The following is a 23182-nucleotide window of genomic DNA, read 5'->3' as shown; positions in this document are numbered from 1 at the left end:
AATAATACATGAAAACATTATAAAGTGATATACGGAGCAGAAATAATTTGTTTCCTAAAAATGTTACTGTGACTCTTATTACTAGGTACTGAGACCTGAACATACAATATTGAGGATAAGACAGAACCATAGTATCCAATTACTAACATTTACTGAGTACTTACTATATAGTCCAGTAGTGAGCTAAGTATTTCTACAAGTACTATCTTCCTAGTCAGTTCTGACAGTCATATGAAATAGGTATAATTATTATTCCTTATTTTTTATGAGGGAAAACTGAAATATAGAGAAGAGATTTTCCTGAGATATATGACCACTAAATTGGAGAATCCAGATTTGAACTGAGAGGGACATGTCATAGTTTGCTCTAGCCATGAAAAACACGCAACTGTGCAAAAAAGCGATCTTTTAAAATGACGAATGCAGTAACTTCATAAAATGGTTAAAGGATGTTGAAGTCCTAACATTTGTGAAACAAAAATATCTGAGTTATCCTTGATGCATTTGTGCCTTCTATAATATACCCTACAATAGCCAACCCACCACCTATTTCTGTAGTCAAATACTCTACCACTGAGCTATACCCACTCACCACCGATTTCTAAAAAAATTCTCAATTAATCTACTTCTCTGCACCTCTGGTGCAAGCTAGACTCATCTCTCATCTAGACTCCATCTCTTTGTTTGCATACTTGCCCCCCTTGGACCATTTTCCACAGAGCAGCCACAGATCTTTTAAAAATGTCAATCAGATCACATCACTATCTTGTTTAAAATGCTCTAGCAGCAATTCATGGATCCTGGGATGAAGTCCACACTTCTTTCCTTGAATGTTCTCCCTCTCCCTGAGCTCATTTCTTACCACTTTTCCAGTTCCTGTCTCTCCAGCAGCACTGGCGTTCATTTGGTTCTGGGTTACACTCCCACTGTAGCCTTTGCTCTAGCTGCGACTTCCTCTTGGAATGCTTAGTCCTGTGATCATCTCATGACATCTCCTGTCATTAAAGTGACAGCCTGAATGCCACCTCCTCAGAGAGCTCTTCTACAGCACCACTCTACATTACATCACCTTCTTTAAATTCTTTGCATGTTATTCATTGCTATTGTTGGGATTTATTTGTTTACTATCTGTCTTCCCCACTGCAATGTGAGCTCAAAGGGAGTCACATCCTTCTTTTGTCTCATTCACTGCTGCATCCCCAGTGATTACAGTTGCACTCAATTAAGGAATGAGTGAATGTGAAAACCCACACAGGCACCAGTGACAAAAATGAGCTGATAGGCAATGCATCTCTGCAATTACGCCCAGAAACAGAAAGGCTTCCTACATTACAACTTGTCCTTGGATAGATACAGAATCAGGACTATGGAATTCTGAGAAATAAAAGCATGGGGCTTAGAAACTTAGTTTCAGGAGTTGAGTGAAAACTGAAATATTGATTTCATTTCTGGTTTCTGTGTTTCTGGCAGAATACTAATACCTTTTACTGAGTTATGTTGAACCTTTCTAAAAATATGAAGGGAGTCTTTTCACATATCTGACAGGCATTCTGTGTTATTACTTATATTTCAAAAATGACTCAGATTTTCCTACGTTTGTACTAATAGATGATGACAGGCTCTGGAAATGGAAAAGCAATTAGGGGCGAATGGATTAATTATGAAGGGTGACAGATAAGCTGACTCCATTATATTAAAAAGCCTGATTCATACTAACAGCAAATCTGGATGTTGGCAATTAAAAAACATTAGAATGTCATGAACAGGAAGAATTAAGTCACAGAATGTCACACATAAAAAGGGACCTCTTAAAATTAAATGTGGATCAGAGGCAAGGGATGTCATCATAAATTCTTTATTCATAGTCACAGCATCCATTCGTGTCTCGAATGCTTTGAGAAAAGGTGCATTAACACTTTGGCGGAACTATTGTGTTTTTAAAGAGTTGCTTTCTAAATAATTCCTCAGTGATTTCAGAATTAATGAAGGTCTCTGTGCAGTTTCAGGGTTACCCACAGGAAGAACATTAGTTGGGGGAGAATTATTTATCAATACCATTATCCTACTTCAAGAGAAGTGTAGATTAATTCTAAATTTTTGTTACAAAAAAGAGTGCCGAAATGACCATGTTGGACTGGAACCTCTTACTGCCCCTACCTTACCCAAACTCCAGGCCGTGGACATGAGATTAAGTCATTTCCTCCTTGGATGCTCAAAAAATTTACTTAGGATCCACTCACCGCACAACCTCTACCGCAACTGTTGTTCCAGCCTCGATCTCCAGGTCTCTACACTTGCTCTCGTCTGGATTCCCCCTTATCTGACCCCTTAGCCAGTGATTCATCTGGACATTCTATCTGGCTTTTATTGTTGTTGGTTGATTTCTTGTTTGGTGAATTCCAAGAGGCTGTCTCCTCCACATGCCCTCTAAGTCCTCTGTGCCCAACCAGCCACACTCACCCTTCCTTATTTTAATATTGCCAAATCCTGTCAATTTTATGATAAACACTTTTTGAATTTGGCCACTCTCCATTTTTATGCTTATTATCTCTCAGCCCTGAGAGTCCAAAAGTCTCCTATTTGGGCAGTTTTGTCCCTCCTCATTGCAGTATTATGTTCCCCAGAGCTGCCAGAGATAAAATCCAAGACAAAATAAAAGTGAAACTGATTTTCTAATTAAAGACCTTGGCTGGCATCTTGTGGCCCAGAGGATAAAGGCCAGAATGTTTGGCACATGTGTCTGCTAGCTAAAGTCCATCTACTCCTGCTCTTCACCATGTACCCTTCGGAGTAGTTTTCAGATATGACTTGAGCCTGAACCATTTCTTTACTCATACTGCTTTCCATGCTGAGAATTCCCTATTGATTGCATCACGTTTGCTTAGCAGACTCCCACCCTTCTGAGTCCCAGTCAAAGGCAGCATGGAAATCTGAGCTGACACCAGCACACAGTTAGGACTCAATAAAGGAATGACTAACAGATGTTATTAGAAGGAAAATATTAGTTAAACCCAACTAAAGAATTAATTTGTCACCATAAAGCTAACATAAGTCAAAATCTAATGTCGCTTTCAAGTAATAGTTGACTGTGTCAATGGCATTACTAGTCATGTGTGAATCTGGGTAATGTTACAAAATATATGACAGGGCATGGCAGAGTAAGGAGCTTAGCAGATCCTCTTCCCAATACGCAATAATAAAATTGGAAAGAGAAACTGTCAAAATAAGCATTTTCATGCAATGTAAATCAATCAAAGACCAAAGGCACAAACCAAACCAGGAAGTGATTTTTCATGAAAAATTTGGGTAAGAACAATGGAGTCTATGGGATTTTTTGCCTGGGACTTCTCTGCCCACCCCATGTCTGAGAAGGCCGAGCTGCCAACATCAATGCCTCCATTGAGAAGACTTGCTTAGTTTGAAGGTAAATGAGGGAAGACTCCAGGCCCATCAGTGTTGTTAGTAGCAGCAGTGATCTGAAAGGTAGAAAAATGGGAAGCCCAGTGTCTTGAGTAGCCTGTGGCTTCATTCATATTCAAAAATCCATCAAGAGCCTTGATAAGCTCTCTGCAGATTTTGGCTGATGGGAAGGCTACCCATAGACACGAGAAAAGGCCTAGTGAACAGTAAAAGCTGGGACAGATTTAAATACTGGCTAAATTTTGCATGTGTTCCCAGATCTGCACAACCCACTTACAGACGGTGGAAGTCTTACTGCCTTGAGGATTTGGAAAGAAATTCTGACAAATCACTGACTAACACCAAGATTTGCAGACAAGTGGGTGACCCCTAGGAAGCCAGGCATCATCATTATCATCATCATCAAATACCTGGGCAAAGGCATTAGCAGCCCAGACAATGCGAAACTGATTCCATAGACTTAGTCCATACAAGTTATTAAACAAACCAACAAACAAAAACAAACAAACAAAAAGCAAATTTAAAAAGAGCACTCAGATGTAAAAATCTGACTGTTTTTAGTATTATCCGAAAATGTCATTTTCGATAAAAATTATGAAATACATAAAGAAACAGACTAACAGACACATATTCAGTAGTAGTCAATAGAAACAGTTCCTGCATGAGTTCATATATTGGATTTAGCTGACGAAGACTTCAAAACAACTATTATAAACATATTCAAAGAACTTAAGGAAACTATGTTTTAAGATCAAAGAAAAATAAACACATTTCTAGAAACGTCTGGGGTGTTAATTGTAGTGATACATATGTAAGAAGAGTCCCAGAAAGAGAGGAGAAATAAAAAGGAGGAAAATATTTTGAAGAAATAATTGCCAAATGTCCCAAATTTAATGGAAAACATTAACCTACATATTCAAAAAGTTCAAAAGACCCAAGTAGGATAAACACTAAGAGATACACACTTAGATACATAGTCAAAGAGTTGAAACCAAAGGAAAAAAAAATCTTGAAAGTAGCAAAAGGAAAATGACTTATCAAATGTCAAGGAACAATACAATTAATGGCTGAATTCTCATAAGGAATGGAAGACAGAAGGCAATGGAATGATATAGCTGAAGTACTGGAGGGGGGTGGACCATCAACTAAGAATTCTATATCTAACAAAGCTATGTATAAAAAAGACCTGGAGTATATTATGCTAAATGAAATAAGCCAGCACAAAAAGACAATTGCTGTATGATTTCACTTATATGTAGAATCCAAAATAGTTAAACTAATAGAAGTAGAAAGTAGAATAGTGGTTGCCAGGGGCTAGAGGAAGGAGAAAGTGGGAAGATGTTGGTCAAAACGTACAAAGTTTCAGTCATACAAGATGAATAAGTTCTGGAAATCTAATATATATCAATGTGATCACATACAGTCCTTGAAAAAAACATAAGATTGTATAGAGCAATAATTATGACATTACATTGTGTTTTAACACACACGCGTACGTACATAACACATGACAATAACAACATAAAGGAGGAGAGAGAATCTGGAGCTATAGTGGTACAAAGTATTATGTTTTACCAGAATTAAGTTAGTATTCATTTAAAGTGTAATCAATTAAGATATATTTTGTAATCTCTAGAACACTAAAAAAAAAAAAAAAAAACCTAAACACAGAAAACAAAAATTAAACTGATATAGTAAAATATCTATTTCACAAAGTAGAGTAATGTGGGAACAAATGAAGAAAACGACATGAGATATGCAGAGAGGAAATAGCAAAAGGGCAGAAATACATCCAAGCAATAATTGCTTTAAATGAGAATGGAATAAATGCTCAAATGGAAGAGATTGTCAGAGCAGATAATGAAACAATACTTAACTATATGTTGTCTATAAGTGACACTTTAGATTAAAAAATACAAATAAGTTGAAAGTAAAAGAATAGAAAAAGGTAACATGCAAAAAGTAGCCAAAAGCAAATGGATATAAATTAGACAAAATAGGTTTTAAGAAATATTATAAGAAAAAAAGAGCCATGATATAAGAAATATGAATATATATATGTACACAAACACACACACACACACACACAATATATGAGGCAAAAATTGACAGAAGGAAAAGAAGATATTCTAACAACAGCTGGTGATTTCCACAGCCTACTCAATAATTGATGAAATAACTAAAAAGAAAATCAAAATGGACATAAAAGACTTGAATAACACTATCAAACAACTAGGCCTAACATTTATAAAATGATTCACCGAAAGATAGCGACACACATTCTTTTCTAGTACTCCTATGATAAGTCATTTGCTAGACCAATCTTCTACATTTAACAGTACTGAAATCATAACAAGTATGATCTCCAACTATAATAGAATCAGAAATCAAAGAATTTTGGGAAATCCTTAGATATTTGTAAACAACAATATACTTCTAAACAATTCATGCATCATAGAACAATGTACAAAAAGAAACAGAAGATGTTTTGAATTATGAAAAGACATGTCAAAAGTTATGAAATGCAACTATAGTAGTGGTTAGATAGAAATCTGTGTCTTTAAACATCCATAGCAGAAATGAAAGGTCTCAAATCAGTAACTTAGGATTCTGAAGCCTTATGAAACTAGAAAAGCAAACTCAACCCAAAGTAAGCTAAAAGTAGGAAATAAAGATTGGAATAGAAATCAATGAATTAGAAAACAGGGGGGGGGGGGGAAACAAAGAATAAAGTCAAAAGTTGACTTTATAAAGTCAAAGTTTCTTTAAATGATCCATAAAATTTCTTGGTTTACCAAGAAAAAAGAAAGAAGACCAATTATAAGAATTAGAAATAAAAGAGGAACTATGCAGTGTGCTGATATTACAGAAGTTAAAAAAATAATTAAGATGTACTATGAACAGTAACTTTATTTCTAACAAATTAGAAAACCTGGACAAAATAGACAAATTCTAAAAACACACAAATTACTGAAACTGACTCAGGAAGGAAAATAAACTCTGAAGAGATCTCTAACAAGTAGAAGAAATGAATTATTTAAAATCTTCCCACAAAAAAAATCACTAGCCCAGAGTATTTAACTAGTAAATTATATCAATATTCAAAGAAGAAACAATCTTTTACACTTTCAGAAAACTGAGAAGAAACAATTCTTAACTCATTCTTCATATCTGTATTATCCTAAACTCAAAGCCAGACAAAGACATCACAAGAAAAAGCACAAAACAAAAACTACAGAGTAACATATATCCAATGAACACAGGTGCAAAAATTCTTAACAAAATACTAGCAAAAGGAGTCCAGTAACATCTACACCATGAGCAAATGGGATTTATTACAAGAATGAAAGGTTAGTTCAACATTTGAAAATAAAGTAATGTAATATGCCATACTAACATAGGACATAACCATGTGCTCAATCTACAGATGCAGAAAAAAAACATTTGACAAAATCTAAACCCATTCAGGCTTGAAAACTCAGCCACAGGAAACAGAAAGGAACTTCTTCACCCTGATGAAGGGCATGTACACAAAATCCTACAGTTTAGCACCATGCTTCACGGTGTAAGATTAAAGTTTTTTTACTTATGATCAGAACACTTTCTTGTCACTTCTTTTCAATATTTTACTGGAGGTTCTAGTTAGTGGAGTAAAGAAAAAATTAAAAAGTAAGACATCTTGCTTGGCAAGAAAAAAATATAACCATTTTTATTCTCTGATGACAACATTTTCTATGTAGAAAATCCTGAGGAATCCAGAGAAAAAATACAGTAACTAATAAACCAGTTCAGCAAGGTTGTTGAATACACTATATAAAATTAATAGTATTGCATAATACAACAATCCAAAAATGCAATGAAAAAAAGCTGCATTTACAATAGCAATAAATTAACAAAACACCAAAAAATAAATTTAACAAAAGAAATATAAGACATAGATTATAAACTATAAAACCTTGCTGAGAAAAGGAAGAGCTAAAGGGAGAAATATCTCATCTTCATGGACTGGAAGACTCAATATTGTTAGAAGGGACATCCTTACCAGTTATAGGCTTGAGATTCTCTAAACCTATGTACAGATCCAACACATTCTCTGTCAAAATCCCAGCACATTTTGCACTTTTTGAGTATCATTATTTAACATGTGAAGCACACCTCGGCCAATCTTGCTCTTTACCTGCTAAACTGGTATCAAAGAGAGAAGACAGTGCAGGGACTCCATGTGGTTCAGGAACCAAACTCCCTAGGTCTGAATCCCAGCTCCTTCGCTTACTGTGTGATATCAGACAAATTACTAAATCTTTCCGGGTCTCAGTTTTTTTTATTCATTTGTTGCACAGACTGAAATTACTAGTAGCAACCTTATGAGGTTGTTGTGAAGATTAAATCCAGTCTTTAAACACTTGTCGTATGATAAATGCTCAATAAATATTTGCAATTATTCTATTAAACAACATAGAGATCAAACATTCATTACATAATTTTTATTTGATAATTCTCAGTATTGAAAGATTAATAGTAAAGTAGTTATAACAATCATAATATCTTGTCTTACATTGTATTCCTTAAAATGATTAAATTTTCTTGTTATTTTCAAAGCTCTAGGGAGAATCATTAGTTAAACTATAAATTTCTTTATTTTTAAGAACATCAATTTGTCAAAATACTATCAAAAGTTTCCAGTAGGAATTCACTAACTGTATTATTTCTAAACTTTGATACATTTTAGAAAAGAGTAAATTATAAAAGGTAACAATGCTAGACTCGTTTTTGGTAATACTGAGTAAAGAAACCTGTGCATATATCACCCTAAAATAACTAAAATATGACACAAAATATTTTAAGATATATATTTTTAAAATGTGTCACATAGCTGGAATAAAACTAAGTACAATGAAAGCAAGTATCTCAGAAATAAGGAATCTCTGAAGCCAGCTTTTGGTTATTTTCTGTTAAACCCCAGTGATCTCTAGTGTTGATTTTGTTTTCTGTGGGTGCGCGGTAGAATGAAGACAAAGCAAAGAGCCCCACTCAAAGGGATGAGTCTAACAGAAAAACCTTGCAAAAGGCTGTGACCCTAAAGAGCTATATCTTTAGTATGAGTGTGAACCAGAAATAAATCTTCATCAGCAAGAAAACTTGCTGCCATAACATTTGCATTATGTGGAAGGAAAAAACAATCTCCTTGATATTTGTAATCATAAGCTGGGTCTCTTGCAGGTTAGCAGTGCAAATTCACCCTAGTAAGGCTGGGCAAATCTCAAGCCGATAATTTATATATATATTCAAAAATAGTCATTTTTGGTAGTGCCCCCTGATACTTGAGAAGCATACTTTCTAACGATGCCTTAATGTATTTCAGCAAATTAAAATTTCCAAAGAATATTAAGTTTTCCACCTCCCCACACAAATCAATAAACACAGGGAAATAAGGCACCATGAGTGAGAACCAGATGAAACAAACAGCTGAAACGGATCCACACAAGGTCCATGGAATTATCTGGAATACAAAACAATCTTTTTAAAGGAATAAAAGTAGGCATTGAACTAAGAATAGAAATAAGAAACCAAGAAAAACAATAAAGCAGATTCTAAAAAGAACCTAACCCTACTTCTAAAAATTAAAAAAATATATATTTAAATTAAAACTCAGTTAAATAGTAATATAGCTGAAAAATAAATTAACAGAGGAGGCAGATATGAATGTCAAAAAAAAGCTTAGATACTTCTTTGTGCTTCATTATAACAAAACATTTTTTTTTCAAAAATAGTTTATATTTATTACAAAATGATTCACAGTAAATGAAGTTACTGCAAAATTGGTGACTTAAGAGTTTTCATTTTCTTTGTAATTTTGAGAAGAATAAGTTTCTTCAGATTAGCATAATTCATCTCTAATTATCCTCTTCCTTTCACATTAAAGTCTATTTAAAGAACACTCAGTAAGAACTATATGAGGCATCTCTCAGATCTACTCATTCAAATAATATATCATTTGAATTTCACACTCTACTAATATGACTTCATGTACATGTAGTTCTCAACAAGGGATTGCCACATTAAAATTTATAGGTTACTGTAGGGTTTCTTTCAAAATAAAAGACACACTAGGTGCAGCCCTGCCCTTGGCACTCATAATATTTTGGGGCTAGATATGAGTCAGCTAAAAATGGGATTCCCAGTAATATATAGTAAGTTCTAGAATAGAGATATAAGAACAATACTACTTAGTACAGAGCGAATACTTAACTGTTTGATGATCAGGGAGAGTTTACCAGAGAGGACAACAATTAACTTAGGACTTGAAATATAGACAAGATTTTCCCAGGTAGAAAAGAGGAAATATCTTCTTGAAGAGGTAGCAGCATGAGCATAATGAAGGATTAAAAACTGCATGATGTATTTGAGGAACATCAAGTAACGCAGTTTTATTCCAGTAAAATATATGAGGGTTATATTATAATTCATTTTTATAAGTCAAGTCTTTTAAAAGAGGTTTCTCTGTGTGCTGGAAATTGAGGGGTGAACGGCAATTCTTTCTCATAATCAAATGGGAAGGAAAATAATATATAGAGAGGTACATACAGAACAAAAGCAATTCATCATATATTTCATACTAAAAGAAAAACATCTTTCACACCACATCCGAAATGCAGCACCTGGCTGACCCGTCTGCTTCAGAGTAATTTATCAATCAGCCAGTCATCCATTTGCCCCAACTCCACTATGTACCTAGCACTCTGCTGGGTGTTAGGGAATCAAAGGAAACACTGTATTGTCCCAAAAGCAAAGATACTTCTTCTTTAGAATCAAAGCTAAGGCACTTGTAGAAAACAGAAAATGATTCCATATTAAACCAGAGTACATTCTAGACACAAGACTAATTTTGAGGCCCAAGTTGGGGAAGATTTTAAGGAAGCTATGACTTGCAAATTAGTAGAATTCAGAAAGAGTAGGGTAGAAAAGAGAACTTTCTTGATGCAGAAAAAGTCCTGGGGCTTATTATACCAAGAGGCAGGGTCAGTGAAGAACAATTCGTAATGGAACAGGGAAAACAAGTTAGGGTGCTGGGGGTCTTGGAAATGAGGAGTCAGGATTTAATAAAGTGGGCAGTGATGACATGATAAATGTGATATTATGGAAAGGTACAAAGGAAAATGTTTCATATGGCAGATTTGATAAAGAAGACACTGGAATAGAAAGGATCACTTGGAAATAGCTGTAGTAATCCATGTATGAGGTGAAGAGAGCTTATACCCTGATTACAGCTGGTCCTCATGTAAAGTCAGGATGAAATGATTCCTCTAGGAGCAGGGAACGAGTGCTCGGGCTTGAGGGAGGGTGTGGGTCTTATAAAAGCAGACAGTCCTGAAATTGCCATCCTAGGTTACATAGTCTTTAGTACTAAGGATTCCTCTGAAATAGCCTAGCGTCCTTGCCCGTTAGTGGTACACTGAAGACAAAACTGTCAAGGGCGTAACACTCATTCCCAAACTGTTGTGTATGCCCTCTTCCACTCTGTGTGGAAGCCCTGGGGACATTAGAGATTGTTTGTTACAACAAAATTGGAAGCTCTCATGCCTGTCTCATTGCATCAACTCTGCAGTTCCCTTCCATTACTTTCCCTCACCTGACAACACAAAGAGCCTTGCTTTCTGTAAAGGTGTAAAGGGGAATGAGAGACTTCCTATGAATTGTGCAATCTTGTGACCCGTCTCCTGACATTTATCTGTAGTTCTTAACTGTGCTTTTGATCAGTTTAAAATACAGAAGAATATCCACTGACAGGCCTCCTCTGGTTTTCTGAAGTCCAAATCTCTCTCTTTTTTAAATGCAGTGTTCCAGATTTAACATTTGTTGAGTACTAACCAATAATACATGGTTTGCAATGGCTGGTAGAAGTAATAATAGATGAAGTGTCTTCCACGTTAATAAGAAAGCACTTTAAATTCTTAACATTGTTAATTAAAGCAAATACTCATTCTTCACATAAATTTCTTTCACTAGACACTATGAATACAAATAAATACACGATCTACTCTCTGGTTACAAAATAAGCTAAATGTGCAAATATATGAGATATGTACTGAAGGGAATTAATAGAATCAATATACCGTACACACACAGCTAGAGAGGAAGGTACTTAATCCATTTTGACAACTTATGAAATACCAAAGTGATAAACATTCATATGCCATAGTTGATGTTCACTAACAATTAGCAAATTGGAAGACCATAAATCTTCATGAAGACATCAAATAAGTATTATAATAGTTGCCATTAATGACTGCTTTTAGAAGCAAACATCGATTCGTGAGATACTACTAATGAATTAAATTAGCAAATATATATTAACATCTAATGAGCAAATAAACATTGATAGAAATATCTATAAATCAAGAGAGCATGTTCTGTTAAAAGTTAATCTAATGGTTACAGATACATATATATATACGTATATATATACACACACACACATATATAGATATATAAAGAGAGACAGAAAGAGAGATTTTGATTGATTTTTGACTTATAGGTACATGTGGAAATTGAGGAAAATAAAACAACAAATACTGACTTCTTCAAAGAAACCATTTTGTTGATAGTCAGAGTTAACATTAGTCCCAGAGCTAGCATACTGACAACTGATTAGACACTGACCAGTATCAAATGGCCATTTGAAAAAACATTTTCAGACATAAATTTAATCTGCTTAACATGCATAGATATTTTAGAGAACGCAGTTTGGATCTTCACGTATGTCAGGATACCTTATTGTCCTGACACCTGCTTGGATGGGAGCTTGGGGCAGGAAGTGAGCCAAGTAAGGCTCATTGGCCTCAGTTCTCTGCATAAATAATTGGCACTGGCAATGCATCTTCTAAGGGAATGCACCTCACAGACCAGCTCCAGGGAGAAGTCATCCAATGTACTAAGGTATGTACAAATGTATTCCCTTTGAAATAGTTGAGGATAGTTTTTTCTGATTTTTAGCAACATTTTAAAAAATTAATGCTATGTGCTCCTGCTCAGGTAATTAACCCAGTCAAATTGATCCTCAGTTTGAAGTGCTTCAGTATTTAGAAGTCTGTGCACATTTGGACTTTTCCCATGTTTTCAAGAAATGACAATTCTACAAGAGAGTTTAAGATGCTTCTTATAGCAAAGGTATATGGTAGACGGTATGTTATATTTTGAGAAAAGCTTAAATACCCTGATCATTATATATTAATGGATGTTTATCTGATCTCATCACTAAAAAGGTGAGTTATCTTAGTCATATCAAACCATATGAAGAACATTAACAGAGTTTTACAGAGAAAAACAGAAAAAATAGTTTCACACAGAAGAAAACAGTTTTAGTAAAGTTATCCTCTCACTCTAATGCATTTATAAATAATATATTATTATTAGTGTGAATTTATAAAAACTACTCACAGTTAAGGCTGTAAAGATTTCCTTTTAATCCATTAAAGGATGTTTTCACTTTACTTTTTTCCTGAAGTATCAATACTGAGTGTTATAAAAATACTTTTAGCATTTTCTTTCAAATAAAATATTCAATGCTCAATGCTTTCATGGAATATTTTCCCTTAAAAATCCATTACATGGAAAGTAAATATCTGTGTGGAGCCCAATTGACTGATGTAATTAAAATTAAATTTACAAAAAAGGAGATTTTTGTCAGCAATAACATGCTACTCAACGAAGCAGCTGAATCACTGGGGATTTTTTCCTATATAATTTTATCTGGGAAGGACAAAATGTTGCATTTAAGGTGTTTTTTAATTCTCACAGCAATCCTTAGAATGAATTATTATTTTTGTTATGGGAATTTAATTTATTATAGGGTACAAAATAATGCAAGAAAATCTGCATGATATGAAGGTAAGAATTTGGCCATATTTAGTTATTTTTAAATTGCTCTACTAACTACTCAGGGAAGGCCTGCTAACAAGTCTGATTATTGTGGCAGCATGCCCTGGGTTGATTTTGACCTCTGAAGGAGAAGGCTAAATTCAGGCCTTTGGTCAAAGAATCCTTGTGATCCCTTTTAGGTTTGCTCTCAGCATTCTACACCAGACAGAACTGCATATTTTAACAAGTCTGATTAAACCAAAATCTTGTCATTACATTCCTTCCTTATCTCTAGGACTCATAACTCTTGTTCTTAGAATTGCTTCTTTCTGAAACAATAGTACAACCAATTCTATCTAGATTACACTCAAGAGCTAATCCAATAAGTCAAAAATTTAGCTGGGGTGTGAAGAGTGAAAATGGTGGCTCTTCATGTCAAATATTCTTGCCTTTTCATGACAAGTGTTATAAGAATCTACTGGATTTACCCGATCTTCGCCCGCCTTCACCTTTGTCACTTTCCTCCTTGCTTTCTACGCTCTATTTCCAATTTTCCAACGTGCATACGTTTTCTCGTGCTGTTTGCACATGCCTGTAATCTAACTCCTGCATAGCCCCTTTACCCTAACTCACTCCTGCTTCTCCCCTTTAGATATCAGCTCAAAGGCAACTTCTTCCATAAGGCCTTCTCTGACTACCTACATCTTCCCAGAAGGTCTAAGTTATGTCTGCTCGCTGTACACTCCTGTACCGCTCTGCACTTGTGATTCATAATATTCAAATCACTAATAACCACTAAGGATTGCCTTCAACTCTAGGCTGAAGCTCCTCAGGGCAGACACCATATTTATCTTGTTCGAGGCTGTATTCCCATTACCTAGCACATCGGAGAAGCTCAGTAAATATTGTTTTTAATGCAGTAAATGAATGATTAATAAAAACTGGTTTATGTGTCAGTCTCCCATACTGTGATTTCTGCATGTTTTACTCATCTTGGTACCCTCTACATCTAGCCCAGTAATTGGTACAACATAAGCCCTTAATAAATGCTGACTGAATTTGTTTCTAAAATGGTGTTTATTTAACTTACCAAGGATTGTTTCCTCCTCTCTTAGCTTACCTGTAATTACAAACAAAGGAATTTAAAAAAAAAATGGTTGGGCTATTAAGGAGAAGGGTAGGGAGCCAATGGAAGAGAAGCAGAAATAACAGCCTCAGAAAATTATACTGATGTGAAAATGAAAAATGGATTGCTCATTCAACCTTGAACAGGGTACCTATGCATGTGGCCAAACCCCATTTTTTTTTTTAATAAGCATCGAAACATTTGCTAATAACTGGTTGCTTAGAACTAACCTATGATAAAAAGCATCAGAATGCCGGTTGCCTGTTGGGGTGGGGAAAGGGACGGACTGGGAAGGGACACGAGGGAACTTTCAGGGGATGAAGATGTTCTATATTTAGTTTAAAACTTCTTCTATTCTGATGTAGGCATTTGTCAAAACTTGGCAAATGGAGCACTTAGGATTTGTACATTTCATGGCATGTAAATTTCACCTAACAAAAAATCCTCCCAAAATCTGTCAACAAATATTGAACTCTATTAAATGATGTGCCTGATATGATATGTTAAGGGTGGAGTATACTGATGATTGCAATTTACTTTGACATGCATATGATAAAAAAGGCTGATGGAGAAACAATAAAGCAAATCTATAAAATATTAATTGTAGAATCTAGGTGATGGTATTTGATTGTTTACTATACAATTCTCTCAACATTACTGTATGTTTGAAAATTGTCATTAAAAAATGTTGGGGGAAAATGGTCACTTGGCCTCATTTTGATGCAGGTATATTTGCGCCCAAAAGTTAAATACTGAGTTATCCCCAGAGAATTCTTCAGTTATGCAAAGTCGGAAACTGAGATCATGGATTAAGGGTTAGGACGGCATAATGAAAAAATTCTAAACATCTCAGGAAAATGGGAAAAGTTCTCATTTATGATTGATTAACTCATTCATTCATTCATTGAATGAATATTTATGGAATTCCTAATATGTACCAGAACTGCTTGCTCTCTACTGCTGAGGACTGCTGATGATGACTCATGCAAAAGTACAGATGTTATGTGGAAATTTTCAATTTATATCATCCAAAGCTAGATTACCCAGGGTAATAAATTGGAATACTGCAACCATGTTGAAGGTAGTTTTCCAGAAATCCATCAATATTTAGGTAACAGCTTGAATTCTAGGTTAAGAGAGTCATTACAAAAAGTCTTTGGAAACCTCAGGGATTAAAATGAAAATAAGGTGAATCTAAAATACGATATAAGGCATGTGTGGAATTAACAAACAACATAAAAAACAATTAATAATAATTCAGCACAATTTTATAACCTTTGTTTTTCTAGAACTCATTTTTATTTAAATAACTAACAAATCTGATTCATCTGGTTGGATCATGCCCATTCCTTTAGGTTCCTAACAACAGGGTTCAGTTAATCCCGCAAAAACCAACCACTAATTTAGTTCTATTGTTTAGTGTTGGGTGACAAATGAAAATGGGCAGCTCACAGCAATTTCAATTTTTCTGCAAATCCTGCTGCTGTGTATGTGGACTCCGCCAGAGAAGGCAGAAGAGAGTCTGATGCCTGAATTCTATGCCAGAATAGAACCACTAAACCTCCACGGAAATAATGAGTGGCTGATTAAATTTCTGCACATGCTATCCTGAAAAATTAATACATAAATTAGGTTGACAATTAGAAATACTATAAATAACATGTTTAATTTGATAGCTTGGCTATTGTAATAAATTTAACAACTGTTTCTCACTGTTGCTACATTCATTTTCACCTTGGGGTTAAGTGATACTGGCTAAAGTGATCTGGCAACAAGAGGCATTTGCAGAAGGCTAAAATGTGTGAAATTAATTTTCCTGGCACTGACTTTATTCCTGTGGACATAAAGGATGCCCATAAAAAATTCACACTAGAAAATATCTTATCTTCTTTACACTGATTTTTTTCTTTCAGTGACATTAAACTAAGTTAAGCTTTGTGAGAATACAAGCAGTAGACATTCATATTCAACTAACATTTATTAAGACCTCTTCAGTTAACTGCTGCAGTTACTGACAGACACTGCTTCTCTAAACCTCACAGTAACCATGTGAATATTATCATGATCTCTATTTCACACATGAGCAAACTTGAAGTTGCTAAGTAACTTGCCCAAGGGCACACAAGTTGTTCTGGTCAATTGATGGTTTAATCCTGGTCTATACAGTCCAGAGTTCACATTCTTTTTACTGCCCAAAACACTGATTCTATTTCTTTACCCTCTCTTACTCCATGTAATTGTCTCTGTACATGCATACTTCATTGTAAACCGGGCCTCTATCTGACTAATATCTTAGTGCTTTCTGAAGGTATTATCACATTCCAGGTTGCAGGGGCCCATTCCCAGTCATGTTAACATGACAAGAAAGAGTTAAATGTACTTTTCCAACTCAGACATTGAGGGGAAAACTGACCCATTGAGCACAAGTGTAATTTGGATGATATTTCAACACTAGCTATCTTGGGGGTTTCATTATCACTGCTGTTACTGTTTACAGAAGTGCTAAGGACAGAGGAGTCTCTAAAGCTAATGCTAGATAAAACACATTAGCTCATAAAAATGATTTACTTCCCCGACCATATTAGAAAGTTAACATTTTTTTTACAGATGGTAATAAAAGTTTTATTTGAAAATAACTGTTGTGCGTTAAATAATACTCTGTGATGCTATATCCTTTTTGTTCAGTCAACTAAATACAGGAAAATTGTTCTCTGTAGATTCCTATTGGCAATACCTTTAAATGACTCGCCTCCACACACACTGCTTAAGGCCAGTTGATATCATGATTCTAACACCAAGTTTCTCCAAAACCCTCACACGTATCTGATGAGTCTTTGTGAAATTCTTTTCAGCATAGGTTTAATACTAATTTTAGAAAAATACTATCACTTGAATTGCATAGTTGATACTATTAAACAGAATACTCTATATTCTGAGCATTGAGAATTTTCTGCATATAAAATTTTTGATGAAAAAAATTAGCTTACTTATTATAAACTTCTGCATAGAAGTTCAAAAGAATAATGTGAAGATAAAATGCATATACATATATTAGAATCTCAAAGACATATTATTAACTAAAGATAATTTAGAATTTATCCAGTGCAAATTAAACCAAATCATATATGCTTTCTCGAAATTAATTAAATGTTATAAAACTACATTTGTGGTTTTTTAAATGTTTAATAATAATGATATGTGTTATTATTAAAAAAAAAAAACAAATGTTATTGAATAACAAGGATCATTAACCTCAAGGAGAAAATGAATACTGCAAGAGGGAGGAACGGTTGTTAAATTCATTACAATAGCCAAACTATCAATTAAACATGTTATTTATAGTGTTTCTAATTGTCAGCCTAATTTATAGATTAATTTTTCAAGATAGCATGTGCATTAGAAAACTGATGCTTCATGTCAACAGCATCAGTTAATATAATAAAAATGAACTTGTAAAAACAATGCCTAATTATCTTTTGGATTCTTGGGTACTTATAAAATCATAAATCAGGATGGCCTTATTGTTTTCATCTATATTACTATAAATATATTATTACCAGAAAGTCTTAGAGATCAACCAATGAAATCACATTTCAACATATAGGAGACAATTTTAGAATGATTATTCGAAAATTTGTTTTGGCAAACCTAGTGTTTTTTTCCCTACAATTTCAGAGCTCTGTAAAAAATAACCAAATGTTATTGAATTACTGGGACCACATAATAGAGATCATTAAAAAAAAACCTCATAAAATAAAAAGTCTCCTTCCTTAAAAGTTACGTAGTGTGCTATAAAGTTAGCCAGAAAGGAAGACACATGGACTAAATTTAAGTTTTGCCAATGATTACTGTAGCTTCTGTTTCTCACTGGTAAAATGAATATATTGGTGGTTGAGGGGTGGGGCGTCTGGTGTGCGAAGAAAGGAGTGTTAAATTATATGGTATCCAAGGTCATACACAGTTCTAAGAGTTTTAAAAATCAGTCCTACCCAACTTCAGACATGGAGGCAAATTGCTCTGGCAATACACAAGATTTTGTGTATTGTGGAGTTGACTGAGAGAGACCCTTCACTGGTGAAACGATGCCTGTGTTATTCACTGAAGGCAAACACATTTCTGTCCATAATCCTCTCTGTTACCCCCAACCACGGGTCTTCAGTCATTGAAGTGACACAAAGAGAGTGCACCTCTGCAAATATACAAATGTGCAGCCTTGGTTCTGGGGGACAGTCAACCACAAAGGCTATCAAAGCATCCTGAGCACCAGATACTCACTGGTGTTGGGCAGAGAGAGGTATGTGCACCCCATTTACATTCTACTCTTCTAAATGAACCATGTCTTCTTTTACTCCCAAATTTTATATGATTCATGCTAAAAGGAAGTTTCCTGTAAATGGGCTGTAAAGAAAGGACTATCAGACGCATGTGATGTCTCTGGTTAAGGGAGAATCTGAAGGGCTGGGGTTCTGTAAGGGAGTCCAATGGGCACTGATGGAGCCAAGGTATCAAGAGCTCCTCAAGATGGGCCATCAGGTTCGAAAGCTAATGGAGCATTCTGGGCTTTGGATTAGAAGGACCATTTTGATCTATAATAACTCAATGTGAATGACTTTCCAGAGCATATGGCCAAAATATTTTTTTTAAAGAATTTAAATAAAATACTTGCAGTGTTTCTTCGACTTCATAAAATGTACGTAGTTAACTGATTAAGAGCTAACCCCTTAATTTAAATGAGAAAACAGAATATCCATCTCCTGATCCCACTTAAGAACATATACCACTGCACACACAGAAAGATCCTAAATATACTCTCCAGAGATGAGTTTTCTTGATCACTTTATACTCCTCAGACACTACTGATATACCAAGAAAAATTTCGATCAAATTATCCGACTCCTCCTACTATATGTAAATTTCTATGATTCATATTAATAAAATTTAAGTTCTAATTCTTTAGAAATACTATACGAATCGTAAGGCATATACATTGTTAAGTTATCCTGTTATGTGTCAAATTGCTCTGACAATACACAAGATTTTTAGAAAGAGGTAATACCCCTACGTTCGGGGAGCTTAGGATTTCAATAAGTTGTGGAAGTAATACAATTCTACATTTGAAATTGATTAAAACATTGACCACTACAATTACCATAAGATAGAACTACAATCTTCCAGTGCCATTGAGAACTCTTTGATGACATACATAAGCACACTGAATTAAAAATTAAGCACGCACATTAAAGAGAACATAAGTGCCATCTTTTAGAAACTATTCGTCTGTCAAAAATGCTAGTTGGTCCTCATAGGGAATTTCCCTAAAGTCACATATATTGAACGTAATATTCTTTAGTTGGATAAAACAGATTGCTGCATATTAAAATATTACCAATATAAATTCTAATAATTTACACATTTTGGGTGAGGGAAGGCTTTTCCTTGATTACAGAAGGCTGGATTTGAGGCAAGTTCAGTAGATGATTCTATGCCTGCAGCTCAGCAAGTAGCTTGGAGCTTCCGAGTCAGGCAGATCAGGCAGTGAGTTCCACCTCCACCACACACTAACTGTGTGACCTGGGCCAAATTGTTAAATCTCTCTGAGCTTCTGTTTCCTTATCGGAAAATGGGATAGTGACATTTGTCAATTTATTTCTCACAACCACCCTAAAAGGAGGAACTATGACACACCTTTTCAGTTATGGAAATGGGCGCATTGAAAGGTTAAGTAATTTCTCCAAGGATACCCACAATATTCAGTAAATGCTACATAAGCAGAACGCAGGGAAGGAGACCCTAGTACATCAAAACCTAAAATACAGGTACGTCATGCAAATGTGCCTAGCATAACAGCTGGAACCAAATACGAATCCAGTAAATCGTGAGTATGTATGATGAAACTGTACCCTAATAGTTCTACAACTCAGAGTGTGCAAGGGTTCAGACTGACTGGAAGGTCAATGGGTCTCACTGAATTACTGATGCTTAACAAGGAGGGCATTTACTATTTTTACAGCCACAAACTGCATTCATGGTGTAAGAAATAGTATCCGAGTAGACTAGAAGTCTAAACATTCTTTCCTAAGCACCTAAATTACTTCGAGGCCAGGAAATACAGCAGGCTCAGGGGAGAAAATCTATTGTTATTGTCATTCTTTTCCTACCTCAGAAATAAAATAGGGCTACAATGCAATCAGTTTATAATATATATGTGTGTGTGTATATATATATATATATATATATATATATATATATATATATATATATTCCATCTGAGATTATCCACCCTATGCTTAAGGTCTTGGAAATTTTTTTGTTTGTTTGTTTTTCATTTTTAACAGCCTTCCATGGAAAGAAGCATGACTTCTACAAGAAATATGCTGGTGATTTTAAATTGAGAGACTATTATATTATTGAATACCAGAGGTCTATGCATAGCTGCTGTAACATATTGCCTGAGATAAGCAACATTTTACTCAGTGTATTGAAGAGAAATCCTGAAGACAGTGTACGTATAAAAAGGATAGATCTTTCTATTTCTCCCTAGGTAACCACAAATGCTGTAAAGACTTTATGAAGCTATGTTTAGCCAGACTACTTTGATTTAGCTACTCGGATGTTACTGTGTATAAAGGAGAGAGTTTAAGTTAACTATAATTTTTATATCCACAAATTAGTTTAAAATAAAAATATTTTCATATGAACCATGATAATTAAAATATTAGATAATGGAGTAAAAATATATAAGGAAATGAGTGTTTATATTGATGTTACTATCTTATTACTAACATTTATTCTATTTTAAGCAGTGATCAATCTCATAATATGATCACATATGATGGATACAAAGTATCCAATGCAAAGTATTCATAGAGACTTGATGTGATTTGAATCATTATTCCGTATTTTTAATGTTTTTATAGTATAGGTGGTTTGATAAGATTAAATAAACATTCATTGATTCTTTAGCACTAAGAAGTCCTATTGGGTTAAAAAAACCATAAAAATGGTCAATGCAATATAGGGAGACATTCCTTCTTAAATGGTAGCTATTATCATCACTAAAAATACTTCCTCCTAAATACAGATGACTAACAGACATATGAAAAGAGCTCAAGGCCATTAATATCAGAGAAATGCAAATTACAACCACAATATCACCTCACACCTGTCAGAATGGCTATCATCAATAAATCAAAAAACAGCAAGTGTTCGAGGATGCGGAGAAAAGGGAACCCTCATACATTGTTAGTGGGATTGCGAATTAGTACAGCCACAATGGAAGACAGTATGGAGTTTCCTCAAAAAGTTAAAAGTGGATATACCTTTTGACCCAGCAATTGCACTTCTGGGTATTTATCCAAAGAAAACCAAAACTATAATTCTTAAAGATCTATGCACTCCAATATCATGGCAGCACAATTTACAATAGCCAAGATATGGAAACAACCTAAATACCTATCAACAGATGATTGGATAAAGAAATTATGGTTCATATGCACAATGGAATACTACTCGGCCATTAAAAAAAATGAAATCCTACCATTTGCAATGACATGGATGGACCTAGAGGTTATTATGCTGAGTGAAATAAGTCAGACAGAGAAAGATAAATACCATATGATTTACTTGTACGTGGAATCTAAGGAACAAAAAGAACAAACTAATCTACAGACTCACAAATATAGTGGACAATTTGGTGACAGAGGGGAGGGGTCTTGGGGACTGGAAAAATGGGGTGAAGGATTAAAAAAGTACAAGCTGTAGTTGATAGTTGGGCATGAGGATAGTTGGGAATGAGCGGAGCACAGCACAGGGAATGCAGTTAGCATTAATATGATGGCTAAGTGGAGGCCAGGAGAGGGAGCAATTGGGGGGATCGTCTTATGAACAGCATAGATGTCTAAGCAATGTACTGTATACTTGAAACAAATTTAAATAAATAAATTTATTTAAAAAAATAGTCACAAGGATGTCAAGTACAGCATGGGGAATATAGTCAATGATACTGTAATAACTGTGCATGGTGTCAGATAGCTACTAGACTTATTGGGGTGATCACTCTGTAAGTTACATAAATGTCTAATCACTATGGTGTATGTCCAAAACTAATATAACATTGTATGCCAACTGTAACTGAAAAATAAAAATATATATATTTAAAAAATAAAAATAAATCTTCATATATGCCCTCAAAAAAACCAAAAATTCCTCCTGCCACTCTTCCTCTGTCTCTCTGTGCCTTTCAGAGCTGGGAGGTGGAGAGGAGGGCACTGGAATGGCGAGAATGGGAAGGAGGCTAAAGCAACACTACCTGGCTCAAATCCCACCTTTCTTTCTCATGCACTGTATGACCTGGGGCAGGGTGTTCGAACTTTTTGTGCCTCAGTTTTCTCTATGTAAAATGGGGACAATAACAGAATGAATCCCACAGGGTTAGTCAGAATGATTGAATACATATAAATACTTGTATGTCTGCTCTGATCTCCCTTGATGGGTCCTTTCAGACATTGTTTTAGGGTGCTTTCCTTTCCTCTCATCCTTCCAGGCCTCCGAGGGCTGGAGTTAGGTCTTTAGTCTACCAACTTTATATTATCAGTTTTTAACAAAATGTCTGGCGCACAGTAGCTTTTCAAAACATGTAGAATTCGACTAAACTCCTCGATTGATCCCAGAAATACTTGATGTGTTTCAAAAGAGAGGAGGCCACAGACCACCCGAATAGGTAGTTTGTCTAAGATGGGAGGGAAATCCTTCATAAAAAAGTTTAGATCAGAGTCCTAC

General features: G+C 34.9%; 1 protein-coding gene across 1 annotated transcript in view; it reads right to left on the bottom strand.

Moving 5' to 3' along the window:
- The window catches only part of NWD2 (NACHT and WD repeat domain containing 2), a 143078-nt gene that overhangs the window by 88210 nt on the left and 31686 nt on the right, over positions 1 to 23182 (bottom strand). The window lies entirely within an intron of this gene.

Source organism: Rousettus aegyptiacus, unplaced genomic scaffold (genome assembly GCF_014176215.1).
Source record: "Rousettus aegyptiacus isolate mRouAeg1 unplaced genomic scaffold, mRouAeg1.p scaffold_m13_p_10, whole genome shotgun sequence".
Taxonomy (NCBI): domain Eukaryota; kingdom Metazoa; phylum Chordata; class Mammalia; order Chiroptera; family Pteropodidae; genus Rousettus; species Rousettus aegyptiacus.
This window is presented reverse-complemented; position numbering and strand designations above follow the sequence as displayed.